A 19507-nucleotide genomic window follows, 5' to 3' on the forward strand; every position below is an offset into this window, starting at 1 on the left:
TTGTTACTTCCTGTGCTATCAGTTCAGGGTATCCAGGTGGTTGGTTATGGGACTTTTCCATCTCATTTCCCCCAGGATTTACCCTTGGTGGGGTGGAAGTCTGAGTTTGTGCCTTGCTTAAATGTCTTTTCATTTTTGTTTTTGGTACTATCCTTGGTTTAACTCCTGGGTTGATAGTTTGAAATTGCTTATTGTAGGTATCTTTCTTGCTTGTAATTAGAACCCTTATGGAATGATTGCTTCTCAGAGGTGTCTCCAAGATATAGCTGGTCTTTAAGTTTTGAGCTTCTAATGACTCTAAGGCTATCTCATTTTCCTTATACTAGGAAGCTTCATTGACTAGACCAATAACAACACCTTAGCCCAAGTGATACAATCAGCAACACCATTGCTTCAAGTAAATCTTTGGAAAATGACATTTTGTGGTAGTTATTAATCTATCACCTTTAGCTGTGTGACTTAAATCAAGATTGAGGACCAACCCAACATATAGTGAATAAACTCTTCAATATAACAACTTTACCCTTTGGGATGGGGAGTTAGAAGGGGTTGGGGAGGGAGGGACAGATGGGAAGAAGGATAGGGGAAGGTTAGCAGTGTGGCCAGAGGACACAGGTGAGAAGGAAAAAGAGAATAATAGGAAAATAAAGAAGAACTCTGAATGAGGACCAAAACAGGGAAAAAAGGGAAGATGAACAATGTGGGAGAGCAAGAGAGTGAGTGTAAGAGAGAGAGAAAGGAAAGAGAAAAGAAAGAAGAAAAGAAAAAGAAAAAAGGAGAGAAAAACAAATATTTGCAAAGAGTAGGGAAAAAAATTAAAGATAGGAGCAAAGGAAAAGAAAAGAGGGGAAAAAACCAAACTAATAATACTAATTGGGAATAAAAATAACCATGAAGATGAAGGGCCTCTTTCAGGGTATGTCTCTGCTGTCACAATAGACAACGTGGGTTGCAGTGTGCAGCTATAAGTCAATGAGTCTCAGTAAGCTAGTCGCAGACCCATGAGATTCAGGCAGATTTCTGGCTGCAAGTCCCAAGCTGAGCTCCCTGTCCTCCTGTAACGTTGAACTCTGCAGAGTTGTATTGCAGGTTCCAGCTGCCCTTCCCCTGAAGATAGTCCCGGTGCTGATGGGAGGTAAAGATGACTCCAACTTACCCAGTACAGTGGTCTGGTGGTCCGGTGTCCTCTGTGTCTTTGTAGTGTGGAAACAGGTGGCTGTACAGAGAAGAGGCCAGAGGAGTGGGGGACGATCGGGAGGCGTGTCCAGTGGATTGCTGCAGGGGCGCAGGTTGATTCGGCCTGTTGCGCGTGACTCGTGACTTTGGTAAAGCATCCGCAGACCTGCCTGCCTGCAGCGGGCTGATTTGGCATGTTGCACGAGACTTACGACCTTGGTACAGTGTCCGCAGACCTGCCTGTCAAGCATTTCAGTTTTGGACCATTTAGTATGACACTGGCTGTTTGTTTTTCATAGATGGCTTTTATCAGACTGAGGTAGAGACCATCTATTCCAATTTTTTGTAGGATTTTTATTATAAATGCATGTTGGATTTTGTCAAATGCTATTTCTCCATCAATTGAGATGATCAATGCTTTTTGTCCTTGGCTCTATTGATATAGTATATTACATTGATTGATTTGCATATGTTGAACCATCCCTGCATCCCTGGGATGAATCCCACTTGGTCACCGTGTTCGATCTTGATGATTTTTCTGCATTCTATTTGCCAGTATCTTATTAAGGATTTTTGCATCTATGTTCGTTAGTGAGATTGGCCTATAGTTCTCCTTTTCAGTTGGGTCTTTCTCTGCTTTGGGGATCAAGGTGATGCTTGCTTCCAGGAATGAATTTGGGAGTATTGCTTTCCTTTTAATTTCATTGAAGAGTTTAAACAGTAGTGGCAGTATTTCCTCTCTAAATGTCCGGTAGAATTCAGCAGTGAAGCCATCATGACCCGGGCTTTTCTTAGTTGGTAAGTTTTTAATTATGTTTTCAATTTCATTGATTGATATTGGGTTGTTTATAATTTTTAGGTCTTCTTGGTTCAACTTTGCTAATTCATATGTATCTAGGAATCTGTCCATTTCTTCTGTGTTTTCCATCTTATTGGTGTATAGGTTTTCAAAGTAGGTTTCATGATCCTCTGGATTTCTGCTTGTTCTATTGCAATTTCATCCTTTTCATTCCTAATTCCGTGGATTTGGGCCTTTCCTTTCCTTTTTCTGATAAGGTTGGCTAAGGGTTTGTCAATTTCATTTATTCTTTTGAAGAACCAACTCTTGGTGATTTTTTGTATCATTCTCTTAGTTTCCATTGCATTGATTTCTGCTCTGAACTTTGTAATTTCCTCCCTCATATGAGCTTTTTGTTTGTCCTGCTCTTCTTTTTCTAGAAGCTTGAGGTTCAGCATTAGGTTGTTTAATTGGGCTTGCTCTGTTTTCCTAATATGAATATTCACTGCTATGAGTTTCCCTCAAGAGACTGCTTTCATTGTGTCCCATAAATTCCGACGTGTTGTATTGTCATTTAATTGAAGGAAATATGTGATTTCTTCTTTAATTTCCTCTGAGACCCATTGGTTATTCAGAAGTGTGTTGTTCAATTTCCATGTGTTTATGAAATTTTTGCAGTTTCTTTTGCCATTGATCTCCAATTTCATTGCACTATGATCTGATAACATACAGGGGATAATTTCAATTCCTTTGCACTTAGATAAATATGTTCTATGAGTGAGTATGTGGTCTATTTTGGAGAATGACATGTGTGCGGCTGAAAAGAATGTGTATTCTGATTTTGTGGGGTGGAAGACTCTGTAAACGTCTGTTAAGTTCATTTGTTCAAGAGTTTGATTGAATTCTAGTATTTCATTACTTATTTTTGTCTAGTTGATCTATTTATTTGTGACAGTGACTATTATTTGTGATTATTATTGTATTAGTGCATATTTGAATTTTCATGTCCATTAATATTTGTTTTACATAGTTAGGCCCACTAGTGTTTGGTGCATAGATATGTATGATTGTCATCTCTTCCTCTTGTACTGTTCCCTTTACAAGGATGTAGTGTCCTTCTTTGCCTCTCTTAATCAGTGTTGGCTTGAAATGCACTTGATCTGCAAAGAGGATAGGTACTCCTGCTGTTTTTTTGGTTCCTGTCCCATGGTGTATTGTTTTCCACCCTTTAACTTTCAGTCTATGAGTTGCTTTTTCAATTGTGTTTCTTGTATGTGACATATTGTTGGATCTTGCTTCTTGACCCATTCTGCCAGTCTATTTCTTTTGATTGGTGAATTGAGACCATTAACATTGATGGTTATAACTGATACATATTGACTTATCATTGTCGTGACTTTTTCTTTTTGTTGGATTCTTCCCCTTTGTGTTTAATTTCTTGTCATGTCTGACCGATTCATTCTGCTGTGTTTCCTGGGGTTGTGATCCTCATTGTCTTTTCCTAGGACATTGTCTAAAAGTTTTTTAAGTCCTGCTTTGGTATTCATGAAGTTCCTGAGGTGCACTTTGTCATGAAAGTATCTCATTTCTCCATCAATTTTAAAATATATTTTTGCAGGGTACATCAATCTGGGTTGGAGGCTGTTTTCCTTTAGGGCTTGGAATACATCGCTCCAAGCTCTACTTACCTTGAGGGTTTGCATTGAGAAGTCTGCTGTGATTCTGATGGGCTTTCTTTTGTGTGTGATTTCTTTCTTTTCTCCAACTGCTGGTAGAGTTTTATTCTTCTGTTTGGTTTCTGTAGCCTTAACAATTACATGCCTATGTGTAGATTTTTTTTTGATCAGTGCTAGTTGGAGTCCTATATGGCTCACTTATCTGTATGTCAAGTTCTTTTCCCCCACTTGGGAAGTTTTCTACCATCACTTCTGTGAACAGTTTTTTTAAATGTTACGTGTGCTCTCTCCAGTTTCTTCATTGACTGTGGTCAGTCTTATGTTATTCTTCTTTGCATCATCTAGCAGCTGCTGGATTGATTTCTCATGGTCTCTTACAATTTTATAGCAATTTTTCTTTTCCTGTTCAGCAATTGCAATCTTATCTTCTATATCTGAAATTCTGTCCTCACATTGGCTCATTCTGCTGTGTAGACTTTCAATGGGGTTTTCAATCTGCTGGAAATCTGTTTGCATCTGTTTTATGGATTCCATTTGTTTCCTATGTTGGGATTCCATCATGTTCTTCAGCTCCTCTCTAGATGTATTTATCATGTATTGCACTATGAGCTCAATCTGTGCTGTTGTCTGAGAAATTATTTCTGATTTCATTTTTTTGAGATCTTCTTTTGTTGCCAATTCAGGGAGGCCAGGTGGTTATGTATCAGAATATTCCATCTTGTTTCCTTTTTGGGCTGCTGTAGGTGATTTGGAACTCAGGTTTTAATACTTGTTTATGTGTCTTCTCATTTCGATGTGGGGGTGGTGTGGGGTGTGGTGTGGGGGTGTGGGCTTTGTGTGTGTGTTGTTGGTGCCCAAGTGGCTCACTTCCTCTCTGCTGAGAACAGTGGTATGGTGGCCCAGAAACATCCTCTGTACTGGGAGTGGTGCTACAGCAGCCTGGACACCTCCTTTCCATTGGTAGCAGTGTTACAGCCACCCAGAAGCCTCCTCTGCACTGCGAGTGTTGGTATGGCTCCCCAGAAGCCTGCTCTATGCTGGCAGTGGTGGTATGTTGGTGGCTGTTGGTTTTTCATAGATAGCCTTAATCAGGGTGAGATGAAGACCTTGTATTCCAGTTTTCTGTAGCCTTTTTATCATGAATGGGTGTTGGATTTTGTCAAATGCATTTTCTGCATTTATTGAGATGATCATATGGTTTTTGTCCTTGACTCTGTTAATATAGTGTATTACATTTATTGATTTATGTATATTGAACCATCCTTGCATTCCTGCATTAAATCTGACTTTGTCAGGGTATATGATCTTCTTGATGACCCTCTGTATTCTGTTTGCCAGTATCTTGTTTAGGATTTTTGCATCTATGTTAATTAGGGAGATTGGCCTGTTTTTTGGGTTGGGTCTTTCTTTTTGGATTGGGTCTTTCCCTGGTTTTGGAATCAAAGTAATACTTGCTTCCAGAGTGAATTTGGAAGTACTGCTTCCCTTTCAATTTCATTAATGAGTTTAAAGAATAATTCTTCAAATGTCTTGTAGAATTCTGCAGTGAAACCATCAGAACCTTGGCTTTTCTTTGTTGGTAAATTTTTTATTACATTTTCAATTTCACTCATTGTAATTGGGGTGTTTAAAATTTCTATATCTTCTTCAGTTAACTTTGGCAATTTGTTTGTATCTAGGAATCTGTCCATTTCGTTTGTGTTTTCCATTTTATTAGAGTACAGGTACTCAAAGTAGGTATTGATGACCCTCTGGATTTGTGCTGGATGTGTTGTGACTTCACCTTTTTCATTTTTTTTTTTTTTTTTGGTGTCAGGGGTTGAACTCAGGACCTTGCACTTGCTAGGCAGGCACCAGAACTAGTGAGCTAAACTCCCGGTCCTTTCATTCTTAATTGCATGGATTTGAGCCTTTTCTTTCCTTTTTCTGATAAGGTTGGCTAAAGGTTTATCCATTTTATTTATTCTTTTGAAAAACCAACTCTTTGATTCATTGATTTTTTTTTGTATCTTTCTCTGAGTCTCAGTTGCATTGATTTCTGGTCTGATCTTTATAATTTCCTCTCTTGTACTAGCTTTGGGTTTGTTATGCTCTTGTTTTCTAGGAGCATGAGGTTCTGCAGTAGGTTGTTAATTTGGGTTCTCTCTGTTTTCCAAATATGGGCATTCACTGCTATGAATTTCCCATGTAGAACTGCTTTCATTGTGTCCCATAGATTCCTGTATGTTGTACTGGCATTATCATTTACTTGTAGAAACTGTCTACTTTCTTCTTTAATTTCCTTTGTGACCCATTGGTTGTTCAGGAGGGTGTTATTCAATTTCCATGTGTTTTGTGGCATTTTGCAGTTTTTTATGTTATTGATCTCCAATTTTATTGCACTATGATCTGATAATATATAGGGTATAACTTCAATTCTGCCATTTACTGAGACATGTCCTATGAGCTCGCATGTAGTCTATTCTGGAGAATGACCTGTGTGCAGCTGAAAAGAATGTGTATTCTGATTTTGTGTGGTGGAACACTCTGTAAACATCTATAAGGTCCATTTGTTCAATAGCTTTGTTCAGTTCTAGGATTTCATTGTTAATTTTTTGTCTAGATGATCTGTCAATTTGTGATAGTGGGTTATTGAGGTCCCCCACTATAATTGTATTTGTGCTTATTTGGTTTTTCATGTCCACTAATATTTGTTTTGTCTAGTTGGGGGCATTTGTATTTGGTGCATATATATTTAGGATTGTCATCTCTTCCTCTTGGATTGTTCCCTTCACAAGGATGTAGTGACCATCTTTGTCTCTCTTAATTAGTTTTGGTTTGAAGTCTACTTTGTCTGCAAATAAGATTGCTACCCCTGCTTTCTTCTGGGTTCCTGTGGCATGGAGAACTGTTTTCCATCCTTTTACTTTCAGTCTATGAGTTTTTTTTGAGTTAGGTGTGTTTCTTGTATACAGCATATTGTTGCATTTTCCTTTTTAATCCATTCTGCCCGTCTATTTATTTTGATTGGTGAATTGAGGCCATTAACATTGATTTTTATAATTGATAGATATTGACTCATCCTTGTCATTATGTTTTACTGTTGTTGGCTATTTTGTTTTTTATTTTCCCCCCTTTCCCTTTAGTTTCTTGCCTTGTTTGGTGGCTTCCCTCTGTTGGGCCTCATGGAGTTTTGACCTTCATTGTCTTTTTCCAAGTTGTTGTTTAGAATTTTTGGAGTGCTGGTTTGGTGTTCATGAAATTTCTCAGGTGTTCTTTGTTGTGGAAATATCTAATTTCCCCATCAATTTTGAAAGATAATTTTGCAGGCTACAACAGTCTAGGTTGGAAGTTATTTTCTTTTAGGGCTTGTATTACTTCACTCCAGGCTCTCCTTGATTTGAGGGTTTATGTTGAGAAGTCTGCTATGATTCTGATGTGCTTTCCTTTGTAAGTGATTTGCTTCTTTTGTCTAACTGCCTGTAGGATTTTGTTCTTCTGTTGGGTTTCTGGGATCTTGACTATCATATGTCTAGGTGTTGATTTTTTTGATCATGGTTAGTTGGAGTTCTACTTTATACTTATTTGTATCTGGGTTTTTACCATGAATATATATTGGTTTTTGCTAAAGACTTTTTCTGCATTTTTTGAAATGATCAAGTGAGTTTTAAAATTGTTGCTTCTGTTTATATGATGTATTACATTTATTATTTTATGTGTTTTGAATTATCCTTGCATCTCTGGGATAAAGCTGAGTTAAGCATGGTGTCTGATCATTTTAATGATTTCTTATATTCTGTGCGCAAGGATCTTTTTGAGAATTTTTGCATCTATGTCCATTAAGGAAAATGGCCTGTAGTTCTCTTTTCATCTTGAGTCCTTGTTAGGTTTTGGTGTCAGGATGATACTAGCTTCAAGGAATGAGTTTGGTAATATTGTTTTATTTTAAATATTATGGAAGAGTTTGATGAATGTTGGCCTTAGAAGTTCTGATAAAATTATATGGTGCATCCACAAGGTCCTAGGTTTTGTTTGTTAGGATTTTTCTTTTTGCTTCCACTACATTGCCTATTATTGACTATTTTCTGAGTTTCAGTTACTTCTTGGCTCAAGCTTAGTAATTCATATCTGTCTAGGAGTTTATCCATTTCTTCTAGACTCTGTCATTTATTGGAATTTAAGTTTTTCAAAACGTCTTTTATGATATATGGATTTTGACAATGTCCCTTATGATTTTGGCTTTTTTGTTTATAATGGTATTGATATGCATCTATTCTTTTTTATTTTAGATAGTTTGGCTAAGGATTTATCAATCCTGTTTATCTGTACAAAAAATTAAACCTTTGACTCACTGATCATTTGTATTGACTTTTAATCTCAATTTCATTAAGTTCTACTCTGGATTTCATAATTTCTTTGCTTTTCCATGTTTAGATTAGGGTTGCTCTTGTTTTCTAGAACAATAAAGCGTATCATTACATCACTTATTTGAGATTTCTCCATTTATTTAATATGAGCATCACAACCACAATGTTCTCTATTAGAACAGCTTTTATTGTGTCCCATATGCTTTGTTATTTTGTTATTCCATTGTCATTTGATTCTAAGATTTATTTAATTTCTTCCCTAATTTCTTCTGTGACTTAAGAATGGATTATTTAATCTCCATATTTTTGCATGGTTTCTTTTGCTGTTGATTTCTACTTTTTATCTGCTATCATCTGACAATATAAAGGAAATTGTTTCAATATTTGTATTTATTTAACCATCTTTTAAATCATATGATAAGGAGCATTCTGGAGAAAGTGTTGTATGCTCCTGGTAAAAGTGTGTATTAGGTTGTGGCTGGATGAAAAAATTTGTAGGTATCAATTAAGTCTATTTGTTCAATGGCGTGATTTAGCTCTGATATTTCTTTGTTGATGTTTTGTCTTCTTGACTTGTGCATTTTTTGGTACCTGGGATCAAACTCAAGACCTTGCACCTGCGAGGCAGGCATGGTGCCACTGAGCTAAATCCCTGGCTCTGTTTTTTCTTTTTAATATCCAGTAGTTTTTGTTTCATCAAAATGAGTGAACCAACATGCAGTGTATATACATTTGCAATTCTTATCTCTTGCAGCTGAACTTTTCCTTTACCAGTATGTAGTGACCTTCTTTATCTGTTCTGATAAGTTTTGGCTTGCAGTCCACTTTTTCTTATAATATGATAGCTGCTTGATTTTGGACTTTATTTGGATGGGGTGTCATCTTCTATCCTTTCATTTTCAGTCTATGTGTTCTGTGGTGGATGAGGTGTGTCTCCTGAAGGTAAGAAATTGGTATGTCATGTTTTTTTGATCCAATATGTTTCTTTCAGTTGGCGATTTAAGACCATTAACAATGAATGTTATTATAAGGTGTTTGGTGCATCCTCTCATGGCATCATTTTTTCCCATGCCAATTCCTTTATTTTTGAACCACTCATAATTAGATGTCCACTTTCCTTTTTTTAGTGATAATTTTCTCTCTCTCTCTGTCTCTCTTTTCTTTAAGTACTTTCTGCAATGCAGATTTAGTGCTCATCAAATTTTTTTTTGTTCTCTCTGTAATTGCAAGTATTTATTTATGTCAATTTTGAAGGAAAATTTTGAAGATATAGTAGTCTGGTTTGGTAACTTTTCATTTAGGGCTTGAAAATCTTCATTTGAAACTCTCCAGGCACTGAAGATCTGTGCTGGGAAATATGCTGTCATTCTGATAGGTTTCCTTTTATAGGTCGTTTGATGTTTTTCTCTAGCAATTTTTAGTATTCTTTGTGCTGAATTTCTGGAATCTTGACTATGATATGTAGTGGTGAATGTCTATTGTGGTTGTGACTATTTGGAATTTTATATGAATTTATTTGGATATTGAATTATTTTTGCAGAATTGGAAAATTTTCTATGTTTTCAGGGAATCATTTATTTATTCCTTTGCTGTCATCATCTAAGCTTTTCCTAACTCCTGTAATTCTTAGGGTTTAAAAAAATCATCTAGCAGCTGTTAGATCCAGTTGCCATGGAGTTTGTTGTTTTTTGTGGTTACTGACAGGATCCACCATTTCAATCTTACCTTCAAGTTCTGACATTCACCTCATGGTGTCCTTTCCTGTTGGGCTTACTTTCAATTGAAAGTTCATGTCATGGATTTCATTTTGTAACTTCTATTTTTTGTATAGTCTTTATTCCAGAGTTTGGCTTCATATTTTGTATAGTTTTTATTCCAGAGTAATTCATATTTTGTATAGTCTTTATTCCAGAGTTTGGCTTCTATCTTCCACAAGTTTGCTGAACTTTTCATTCAATTTTTATCTGTTTACTTAAATCCCTCTTGAGATCACTGCAGAGCTTATGGATTTGCTTAGTTGTTTCTTCTTTGATCTCTTCAAAGATTGTAACTGGCTTTTGAGCTCTTTGTGTATAACTTCCTCAATTTAGTTCCTTAGAGAGGGAGTTCAGGGTTTCCAGGCATTATGTTGCCTGGTTTCTGTTGCTTTTGTTATACAAGGTGAAAATTACTTAGAGTAGAAGAACTGTGTCTCTACTGTGGCGATCACCTCAGTTAGTGTGTCTCCCTGTGCTGTGACCTTGGCTTGGGTTATGTTTCGGTGTTTATCACTTCTTTGACTTACTCAACATGATAGAGCCATTCTCAATCATTATGTTGCATGGAGAAAACAACGACTATTTATGTCAATATCACAGATCCAGCCAAATATCAGTCATATAATTTAAACCTTATTTTAATAATTTTTCACATTTTTCAGTAACTGAAGAAGACAATGGAATATACTGACGACAGGTAGGCTGGGATTCAACTAAATAGTTCTATTCAAGCTAAATTGGGAAGCATTGCTTAATGCTTCTTAGCCTTTATTTCACATACACAACCACCTCATATATGTACATATATCAGATGAAAAAGAAGAAAAAGAAAAAAATTAAAAACCATTGAAAAATGCAAAAGTAAATGGTCCTTTCATATGTGTTTCTACTTCATTCTGAATTTGACTAGTGTGCTCTTCCTCCTTAGTTCAAAACATAGAGACCTTGTCTTGCAGCAGCAGTTTTGAGAGAGTGTGAGGTCCAGTCATCTGTGCTTGAGACAAGGACATGCTTGGGCTGTTCTCCAACAATTTGTTCTCTTGCCTACCAGTCAGGGAAGGGAGTGGAGAGCTGGGCCTGTGCTGATGAAGCTTCCTTCCATTCCCTCCACAGGCAGAACTCTGTGAGGATTCAGCTGAGCTCCTCTGGGCTTGAATAGCTGGATTTTTTTCTGTGTGCTAACATCTCACGCCTTCAATTTTGTTGTTGGAGGGATGGCGCAGTGCTGATCAATCACCATCCTCTTTAGATCTCTGGAGATGCTTCTTTGATCCCTGTCCCTTCCCTCCATGACACTGCCTGCAACTGTTCACATCTGCACCCACCATCTTCCTGGGCGCGACACACCACGCATCCCCTGCAAATCACACTGCTCCTATCTGGCTCTTCGCTGGTGCAAAATTCTCTCTGTATGCCTGTCATAGAATCATCATTCAGATCAAATATTCAGTGTCCCTCAGGGATCAGCTGCAGAGGAATGTTCTGCTAGCAACTAGGAAGCATCTTGAGGCCAATTGGAGGGAGCTGAGCGCCTTTGGTTAGTGCCAGATGAATCCAACAGAAGAGCCAAGATCTGTGGCATTGGAAAGATGAGTGCCAGGTGGGTACCAAATAGAACAAGAGCATAGCAGCAGAGCTACACTTAGGGCAGTTTGAGCGCTCGCTTCTTCCTTGTTCTCCACTTCTGGCAGCGGACTGGAGCCCCCTCAGCAGTTACGGGGCGAGGAAGCGGCGGGGTAGGGGGGGAGTCCTGGCTCAGTCCCGCAGAGTTGAGCATGGCGCTACTTCTCTGCTGCCCACAGGACCCTCTGCTCAGCAAGCACAGACTCCTAGGCTGTAGGACCGCTTGTGGAGCTGTCCCTGTGCCGGTCGGCGCTCAGTACCTGAGCATTCAGTCAGTCCGCGCCTCCCGTGGGCAAAGCATCCTGGCCACCCCCGCACCCACTGCCCTGGCCCTACGCCTGCAGACCAGCCGCAGACACCACGACCCTTTGCAGAGGAGCCTCGTACTGTGCTCCGTCAGGGTGGTCCTGGGCTTGGTGTTCAACCTGCAGCACATCCAGAGGAATGTCATGCTCTTCCTGGACGAGGTGATGGTCACCATCCTCTCCTTGGCCGGGTGAGTGCAGCAGTGCTGCGGAACAGCTGCCGCTGTCCTCACCATACTGTAACCTTGTATAGACAGTCACAAGTTCAAGAGAGAGTGGGCCAGTATTATGCACTGTATCGCAGTTTTTGTTACCATTAAACCACGCCAGTGCTAAATTAGATTTTGCCAATAATGTCCAGCTGTCCTTGACCTTGGAAGACCTGTCCTTGGGCCTTTGGTGGAAATTTTAAGGCTCCAGGAATGGCCTTGGGCTTGGGATCACCATAGCTTACCTGCCAACACATCACCTGGTACCTCATGTATAACGGTGTCTATCAGTCACTGGATTTTCTCCATATTCGTTCATGGCTCACATGTATATTTTTCTCAGGAAGTGTCACAGAAACAGGACAACAGTCAGCTATGGGTGTACCCGAGAAGCCCCATAACAACTGAGCTTTCAAACCTACTGATTCTGAAGAATAAGAAACAAGATTTGGGAAGAAATTCTGGGACAGTGTGTTGTGATGAAGATGATCTTAGGAGACTCAGGAAGAAATATCTCAGTCATACACGACTCAGGAAGAAATGTCCACCTAGAAGTCTAGAATAGCTAAGAGGAGACAGGGTTTACCTTGAAGTCTCACCGTGACAGAGCATGCGATGCCTGCCTGTGCCCCAGAGCATCCTGTCCCAAGCTGTGTGTGGTCACCCAGCAAGGGCAGTTTCCCAAGTATTAAAAACAAGTTGCCATATTTTAAAGCCTGCAACTAAAACTTAATTACCAACTCTCAGTTTTGTATCAGTGCCCAAAGGAAATAGGTTGATAGTGCTTAGCAAAGCTGAAGTATGGTGTAATAGGAATATTTATCCAAAAGATTTAAAAAATAAGGTTGTGTAAAAAAAAGACAAAACAAGAGCAAAACAGTGAGTGTAGGGAGGTGGCACTCCAAGGGGGTCACACTGTGGGAGCTCATGGTCCTACTGTGGTGGCACAGTGCACACCCATGCATTCACACACATGTGCATGTCACTAAGGAGCCTGCTATGCTTTGCATTCTGCCCCAGGGGATTTTTTGTAGACAATCTTGTGAGAACAAAAGGCAATGAGAACTCATAATCCTACACTGTGATCATGGAACCTTGACCTCAGTTTGTGGCATTTTATCCAGAATCTCTAATCATCTAAGAGTGGATAACTGTCTGCCATGTATTTTAGTCTCAGTGAGCCAAAAGTTTTTCTCTGTCTCTAGAATAGAAAGGACTATTTTTTCCACAGCCATATGGAACTTGAGATCTGTGATTGCCATATAAAAAGAAGAGTGCGTATGTCACTGCATTGCCCATGGGATGTTTCTAAACATTTGACAATAGTGGTGAGAACAATGTATTCATTTAATGGCATAGACCATGTTAGACCTAATTTGCAGGTACCAGTCTGAGCTTTGTATCTTCTTCATCCTTTTTAATGTATGAGATGCTCCAGGGAAGAGTTCTCCATTCATTTCAGTGCCACAGGGAGGCAGAGTTCAGTAATACTTCTCAGTCTTGAAGTCCCTCCACTTTCAGACCCTCCACTAAGTCCAAGTCCTTTGACATACTGCAGTTTTGTGCATTTAGTAATTTTTACTTACAGATTTACCTGTTTGTATTTTGGAATTTAAATGTTCCTGGTTAGTTTTAAATGGATGCAATGACTCCTTTGAAACAGAAGTCGGGGGTCAGCAGGATGAAAATGTGGACTGGCGCTGACATCTGTGTGGTTTCATTTATGTGAGGGTAGCTTTGTTTATTTCTTTTTGAGGAAAATGTCTTAGAGTAAATTGTAGGTTTCTGAAAAGAAAAATTTTGTTTAAAATCAAATGGATTGTCCTGAACTTTGGGATGATCCCTTACATGTTTTCTGAAAATGAAAACAGATGTTTGGTTATGTGAAAACATTTTTCAGTGAAAATGTTGGTCTTTTATGAAAACCAGAGGTTGTTAGTTGAAAGGAGTATGTGAATCTTTCAAATAAATTTGATCGTGAACAAACAATATATGTTATTTCTGTTAATCTGGAAGTAAATCTATATCTGTTAGAAAAATGTAGCCAAAAATGTGAATCTGAAGAATCTTTTTGCCAATAGTTTTTAGCAGATATATTGAACCAAAGTGATTTGCATTTGTAAAAATGTAAAATAGTATGTGCAAAATTTGCACAATACCAGATTTGAACATCTAGTGAGATCCACATTCATAATAAGTTTTCAACATTGTGTTCTTTTTTTTTAACATTGTGTTATTTTTGTATTCATTTTTTACTTTTATTGAAGGTTCAAAACTGTTATGGCTTGTGTTTAAATGTCCCCACAAAGCCTCATGAAGTCATAGATAGGGCTTTTTCAGAGCTGGCTGGTTCTACAGTGTATGACACTGTCATTGATTTATGGTGCAATGCTAGGCTCGAGGGCACTAGAATTAAGGGTGTGAGTGCTACACACCCTATGTAGTCTGGATAAAAGAGGCAGAAAGTTGCTATTAAGGCCCCTTGTTGTTTTTGCTGTCTTTTGTGTTCAATGGACTGTTTTTCTCTATGATGTCACTCTCTCCCTGCCTTGGAGCCAACTGACTATGGACTGAAATCTCTACAAACTGTGAGCTAAATAAACCTTTTCCCCCTTAACTTTTGGGGGTTGAGTATTTTGTCTCAGCAATGAGAGAAAAGTAACTAAGCCCCCCCCAAAACCCCCAAAACACCAAAAATAAACCCCAAACCAAACCAAACTAAACAAAACAGAGCGTAGCAGCATTTGAGACTGTGGTGGGATGTACCCACTCAGGTGCTGCTCCAGAAACTCCTTTCCACCTCCAAATCATACTGGTCCCAACTGCTGCACACCTCTATGTGGTTCTGGGTCCCTATTCAGAGCCATGACTGTACTAATTTTTGTCCCAAGGGATGTCTGGCCCTAATTCAATCAACACCTTCAGATCAATTTTCTGCTTGCACTATTCTTAGTACCTCAGTTTAATAGGACTGTCTCCTATGAATATCTCACTAACTGAGCTCATTCATAATGGGAAGAGAGGTAGGCCAGGTGGGCACAAGGCACTAATAGCTCAACTGAGTGCCAAATACAGCAGCCAAAGTACTGCTCTTGTACTCAGCTTGCTCTCTGTAGGAGTTAGATGGCTTCCCAAGATGATGCATTCATGGGACCTACATGGTAAGCCTTGCTAGGACTGGGAGATAATCCTGGATTTTTCTCCAAACAGAGCTGATATTGTATACCATCTGGTAGGCTTCTGCTTTGATTTGCCTTGCTATATTTGGGTTTTTCCAATTTCCCTATTTGTGAGTTGCTGGGGATCCTGGCAAACAATTTCTGAGTGACTTGTTAGTGCTGCTAGCTCTAATCAGCCATAATGGGACTAAGCCTTTTCTTTCTATTGTTAATGTTCAATAATCTTTTCTCTATGATGAAAGTTAATATAGCATTCTTAATTTCATTTTCACATTCTTGCATTCTATATTTTAAATCAATTATCATGAATGATTCAGAAAGTATTGACTTTGTCATCTTATTTATGCTAGAAGCCAGGAAAAGTCAATGGAAAGATATAACAGATAAACATCATAAACTTTGCATTTAAGCAGGCCACCAATATACTAGGAAGACAAACTTTTTGAAAAATACATTAGAACACTGTATAACAAATTCATTTAAAATCACGCAAAAATACTAAAACAAAACACAGAGGTAGGCATTCACCATTCCTACTTAAATCAGTAAGAAGCCCAAATGTTTAGAACAATAATAAAATATGATAGAAGCAAGCTTAAAAACTGGGGTATAAAAATTGTCTAAATTGCTTCCAAGATTCTGTGTTTTAACTCTGTATAATGAGTGACATCTTTTATTTATACTTTCTGTGGTTGGTGGGGAGGTGTGTCAGTTTGGCTTTGAGATGAGACCAGGTTATTGGAAGGCAGCACTTCTATGTGTGCCTCGGTGAGTCAGAGAAGTGCAGCTAGAAGTTCTGTGTCTGGTCTTTGGTCTTTCCTACCTGACACTGATTCCCTGCTTTGCTTCTTCACCATCATGAGCAAAGCAGGTTTGGTCCACTACATCCTTTCACCACGATGTCTCTGTTGTGGAGCCAGATGACTCTTTAAAACTTCAGGAAAACTAAACCTCTCCTCTTTTAAGTTGGTGATGTCAGATATTTTTTCCAGCAATGGGAAAGCTGACTACTAAACTATTCAAAATGATCTCATGATATATAACATTGCTTGAGCAATGTGTTGTATTCAAAGTACTATTTGAATGGCTCCAATTATAAAAGTGAAATTGGATTTTCTGCCAGAGGCCAGCCATTCCATCCGCGAGTGCTTGTAGATTCCAGGGAGCAGCTGTGTGGCCCAGATTGGCACAGCTGCAGGCAAATCCCAGGCCAGGGTCTGCCCCAACCACAGAGGCTCGGGCACAACTGGCCAAACCAAAGGTCCACCCCGAAAGGGGCTACCTGGGCCCATGGGCTTCATCTACAGGCCTGCCATACCATTAGCCACAGCCAGGGACCCACCTGGAGAAGAGCTGTACAGGCACACAAGCACTACCCAGAAGCTTGCCAGATATCATTGATAAGTGCATGGCGACCCTAGCCAAAGCTTGTGCAGATAACAGGAACTGGGGTACACAGCCCACAACCAAAAGCCCTCCCAGACAACAAGTACATAGGGGGCCCAGCAAGAGGCATACCTAGATGTCATCCCAAGTTGCACAGGACCCAGCCAGAAGCCTGCTCAGACAGTAGATCTTCTCAGGGATCCAGAAGGCCACCACCATGAACCCAGGAATTGCTGCACTAGTGAGCAGCAGAGTAAAAGCTGCTTGGTGGCTTGCTGAGAATTCAAGACCACTGGGTGAGAAAAAGTCACCTCAAAAAAAGGCACAGCAGGTTGCATCTGTTGAAATGAGAAGACACATGAAGATGACTCAAAACCAGACTTCCAGATCACCTAAGGCAACCCCAAAGGGCAACTAGATGGAACAAACTGATACTCAACCACCCAGGCACCCTGAACTGGCAATGAAAGAGGACCTGGAAAAAATGAAATCAGAAATAATTTCTCAGATAACAGCAGAGATTGTGCCAATAATACAAGACATGATTAATAAATCTAGAGCAAAGACAGATAAAAAAAATAGAGGAGCTGAGAAACATGATGGAATCCCAACATGGGGAAAAAATGGAATACATAAAACAGATGCAAACAAATTTCCAGCACATTAAAAAATCCATTGACAGTTTACGCAGCAGAATGAACCGTGAGGGTAGAATTTCAGATATAGAAGATAGGATTGCAATTAGTGACCAGGAAAAGAAAAATTTCTTAAAAATAGAAAGGGATCATGAGAAAATGATCCAGCAGCTGCTAGATGATGCAAAGAAGAATAACATAAGACTGATTGGAGTTAATGAAGAAACAGGAGAGAGTGCAGATGACATAAAAAAATTTTTCACAGAAGTAATGGGAGAAAACTTCCCAAATAGGGGAAAAGAACTTGAAATAGAGATAAGTAAGGCATACAGGACTCCAACTAGCCATGACAAAAAAAATCTACACATCGCCACATAATTGTTCAGATTCCAGAAACCCAACAGAAGAACAAAATTCTGCAAGTAGTTATGGAAAAGAAACAAATCACATATAAAGGAAAGCCAATCAGAATCACTGTAGACTTCTCAACACAAACCCACAGGGCAAGAAGAGCATAGAGCGAAGTATTTCAAGCCCTAAAGGAAAACAACCTGCAACCCAGATTGATGTACCTTGCAAAAGTATCTTTCAAAATTAATGGAGAAATAACACAAAGAGCACCTTAGGAAATTCATGAATATCAAACCAGCATTCCAAAAATTTTTAAACAATATCTTAGGAAAAGAAAATGAGAATCACAAAACCAGGAAGCTCTGCAGAATCAATCCATCAGGAACAACAAGAAATTAAATGCAAAGGAGGAGAATCCAACAGAAAGAAAAAGTCATGATGAGGATAAGTCAATACATATCAATTATAACCATCAATGTTAATGATCTCAATTCACCAATCAAAAGAAACAGACTGGCAGAATGGGTCAAGAAGCAAGATCCAAAAATATGCTGCATACAAGAAACACACAATTCAAAATAAACTCATAGACTGTAAGTTAAAGGGTGGAAAACAATACTCCATGCAACAGGAACCCGAAAAAAAGCAGGAGTAGCTATCCTCTTCACAGATCAAGTGGATTTCAAGCCAACACTGATTAAGAGAGACAAAGAAGGCCACTACATCCTTGTAAAGGGAATAATCCAAAAGAAATATTTGGCAATCATAAATATATATGCACCAAACACTAATGTGCCCAACTATATACAACAAATATTAACAGACATGAAAAATAAAATAAGAACTAATGCAATAGTAGTGGGAGACCTCAATACCCCACTGTCACAAATAGATAGATCAACTAGACAAAAAATAAGCAACAAAATACTAGAACTCTATCAAACTCTTGAACAAATGAACTTAATAGATGTTTACAGAGTCTTCCACCCCACAAAATCAGAATACACATTCTTTTCAGCTGCACTTGGGTAATTCTCTAAAATAGACCACATACTCATTCAGAGAACATATTGAAGTAAGTGCAAATGAATTGAAATTATCCCCTGCATGCTATCACCTGTATATTATCATAGTGTGATGAAATTGGAGATCAATACAAAAGAAAGTGAAAGAATTTAATAAATACATGGAAACTGCACAACACACTTCTGAATGACCAATGCATCACAGAGAAAATTAAAGAAGAAATCAGACAATTCCTACAATTAAATGACAATGACAATACAACATATCAGAATCTATGGGACACAATGAAAGCAGTCTTACCAGGGAAATTCATAGCAATGAATACTCACATTAGGAAAATAGAGCGAGCTCAATTAAACAACCTGATGCTGAACCTCAAGCTTCTAGAAAAAGAAGAGCAGGACAAACTGAAATTTCATACAAGGGAGGAAAGTATAAAGATCAGGGCAGAAATCAATGCAATGGAGACTAAGAGAACAATACAAAAAATCAATGAAGCTAAGAGTTGGCTCTTTGAAAGAATAAACAAAATTGAAAAACCCTTAAACAAACTTATCAGAAAAAGAAAAGGCCCAAATCCATGCAATTAGGAATGAAAAGGGTGAAATTACAATGGACCCAGCAGAAATCCAGAGGATAATCAATACCTACTTTGAGAACCTATACGCCAATAAGATGGAAAATACAAAAGAAAGGGACAGATTCCTAGATACATGTAAATTACCAAAGTTGAATGAAGAAGACCTAAAAATTCTAAGCAACCCAATATCAATCAATGAAATTCAAAATGTAAGTAAAACCTTACCAACTAAGAAAAACCTGGGTCCTGATGTCTTCACTGCTGAAATCTACAAGACGTTTAGTGAGGAAGTACTGAAACTAGTGTTTAAACTCTTCAAAGAAATTGAAAGTGAAGCAATACTCTCAAATTCATTCCTGGAAGCAAGTATCACCTTGATCCCCAACCAGAGAAAGACACAACCAAAAAAGAGAACTATAGGCCAATCTACTAATGAAGATAGATGCAAAAATCCTTAATAAAATACTGGCAGATAGAATG

General features: G+C 38.6%; 1 pseudogene; it reads left to right on the plus strand.

The window, feature by feature from the left end:
• The first annotated feature begins 10410 nt into the window (after nucleotides 1-10410).
• On the plus strand, nucleotides 10411-12278 carry LOC101703265 (insulin-induced gene 1 protein pseudogene; annotated as a pseudogene).
• Nucleotides 12279-19507: the final 7229 nt, after the last annotated feature.

The sequence above is a fragment of the Heterocephalus glaber genome, unplaced genomic scaffold (assembly GCF_053883595.1).
Source record: "Heterocephalus glaber isolate CG9 unplaced genomic scaffold, H.glaber_assembly_v1.0 deba00000621, whole genome shotgun sequence".
Taxonomy (NCBI): Eukaryota; Metazoa; Chordata; class Mammalia; order Rodentia; family Bathyergidae; genus Heterocephalus; species Heterocephalus glaber.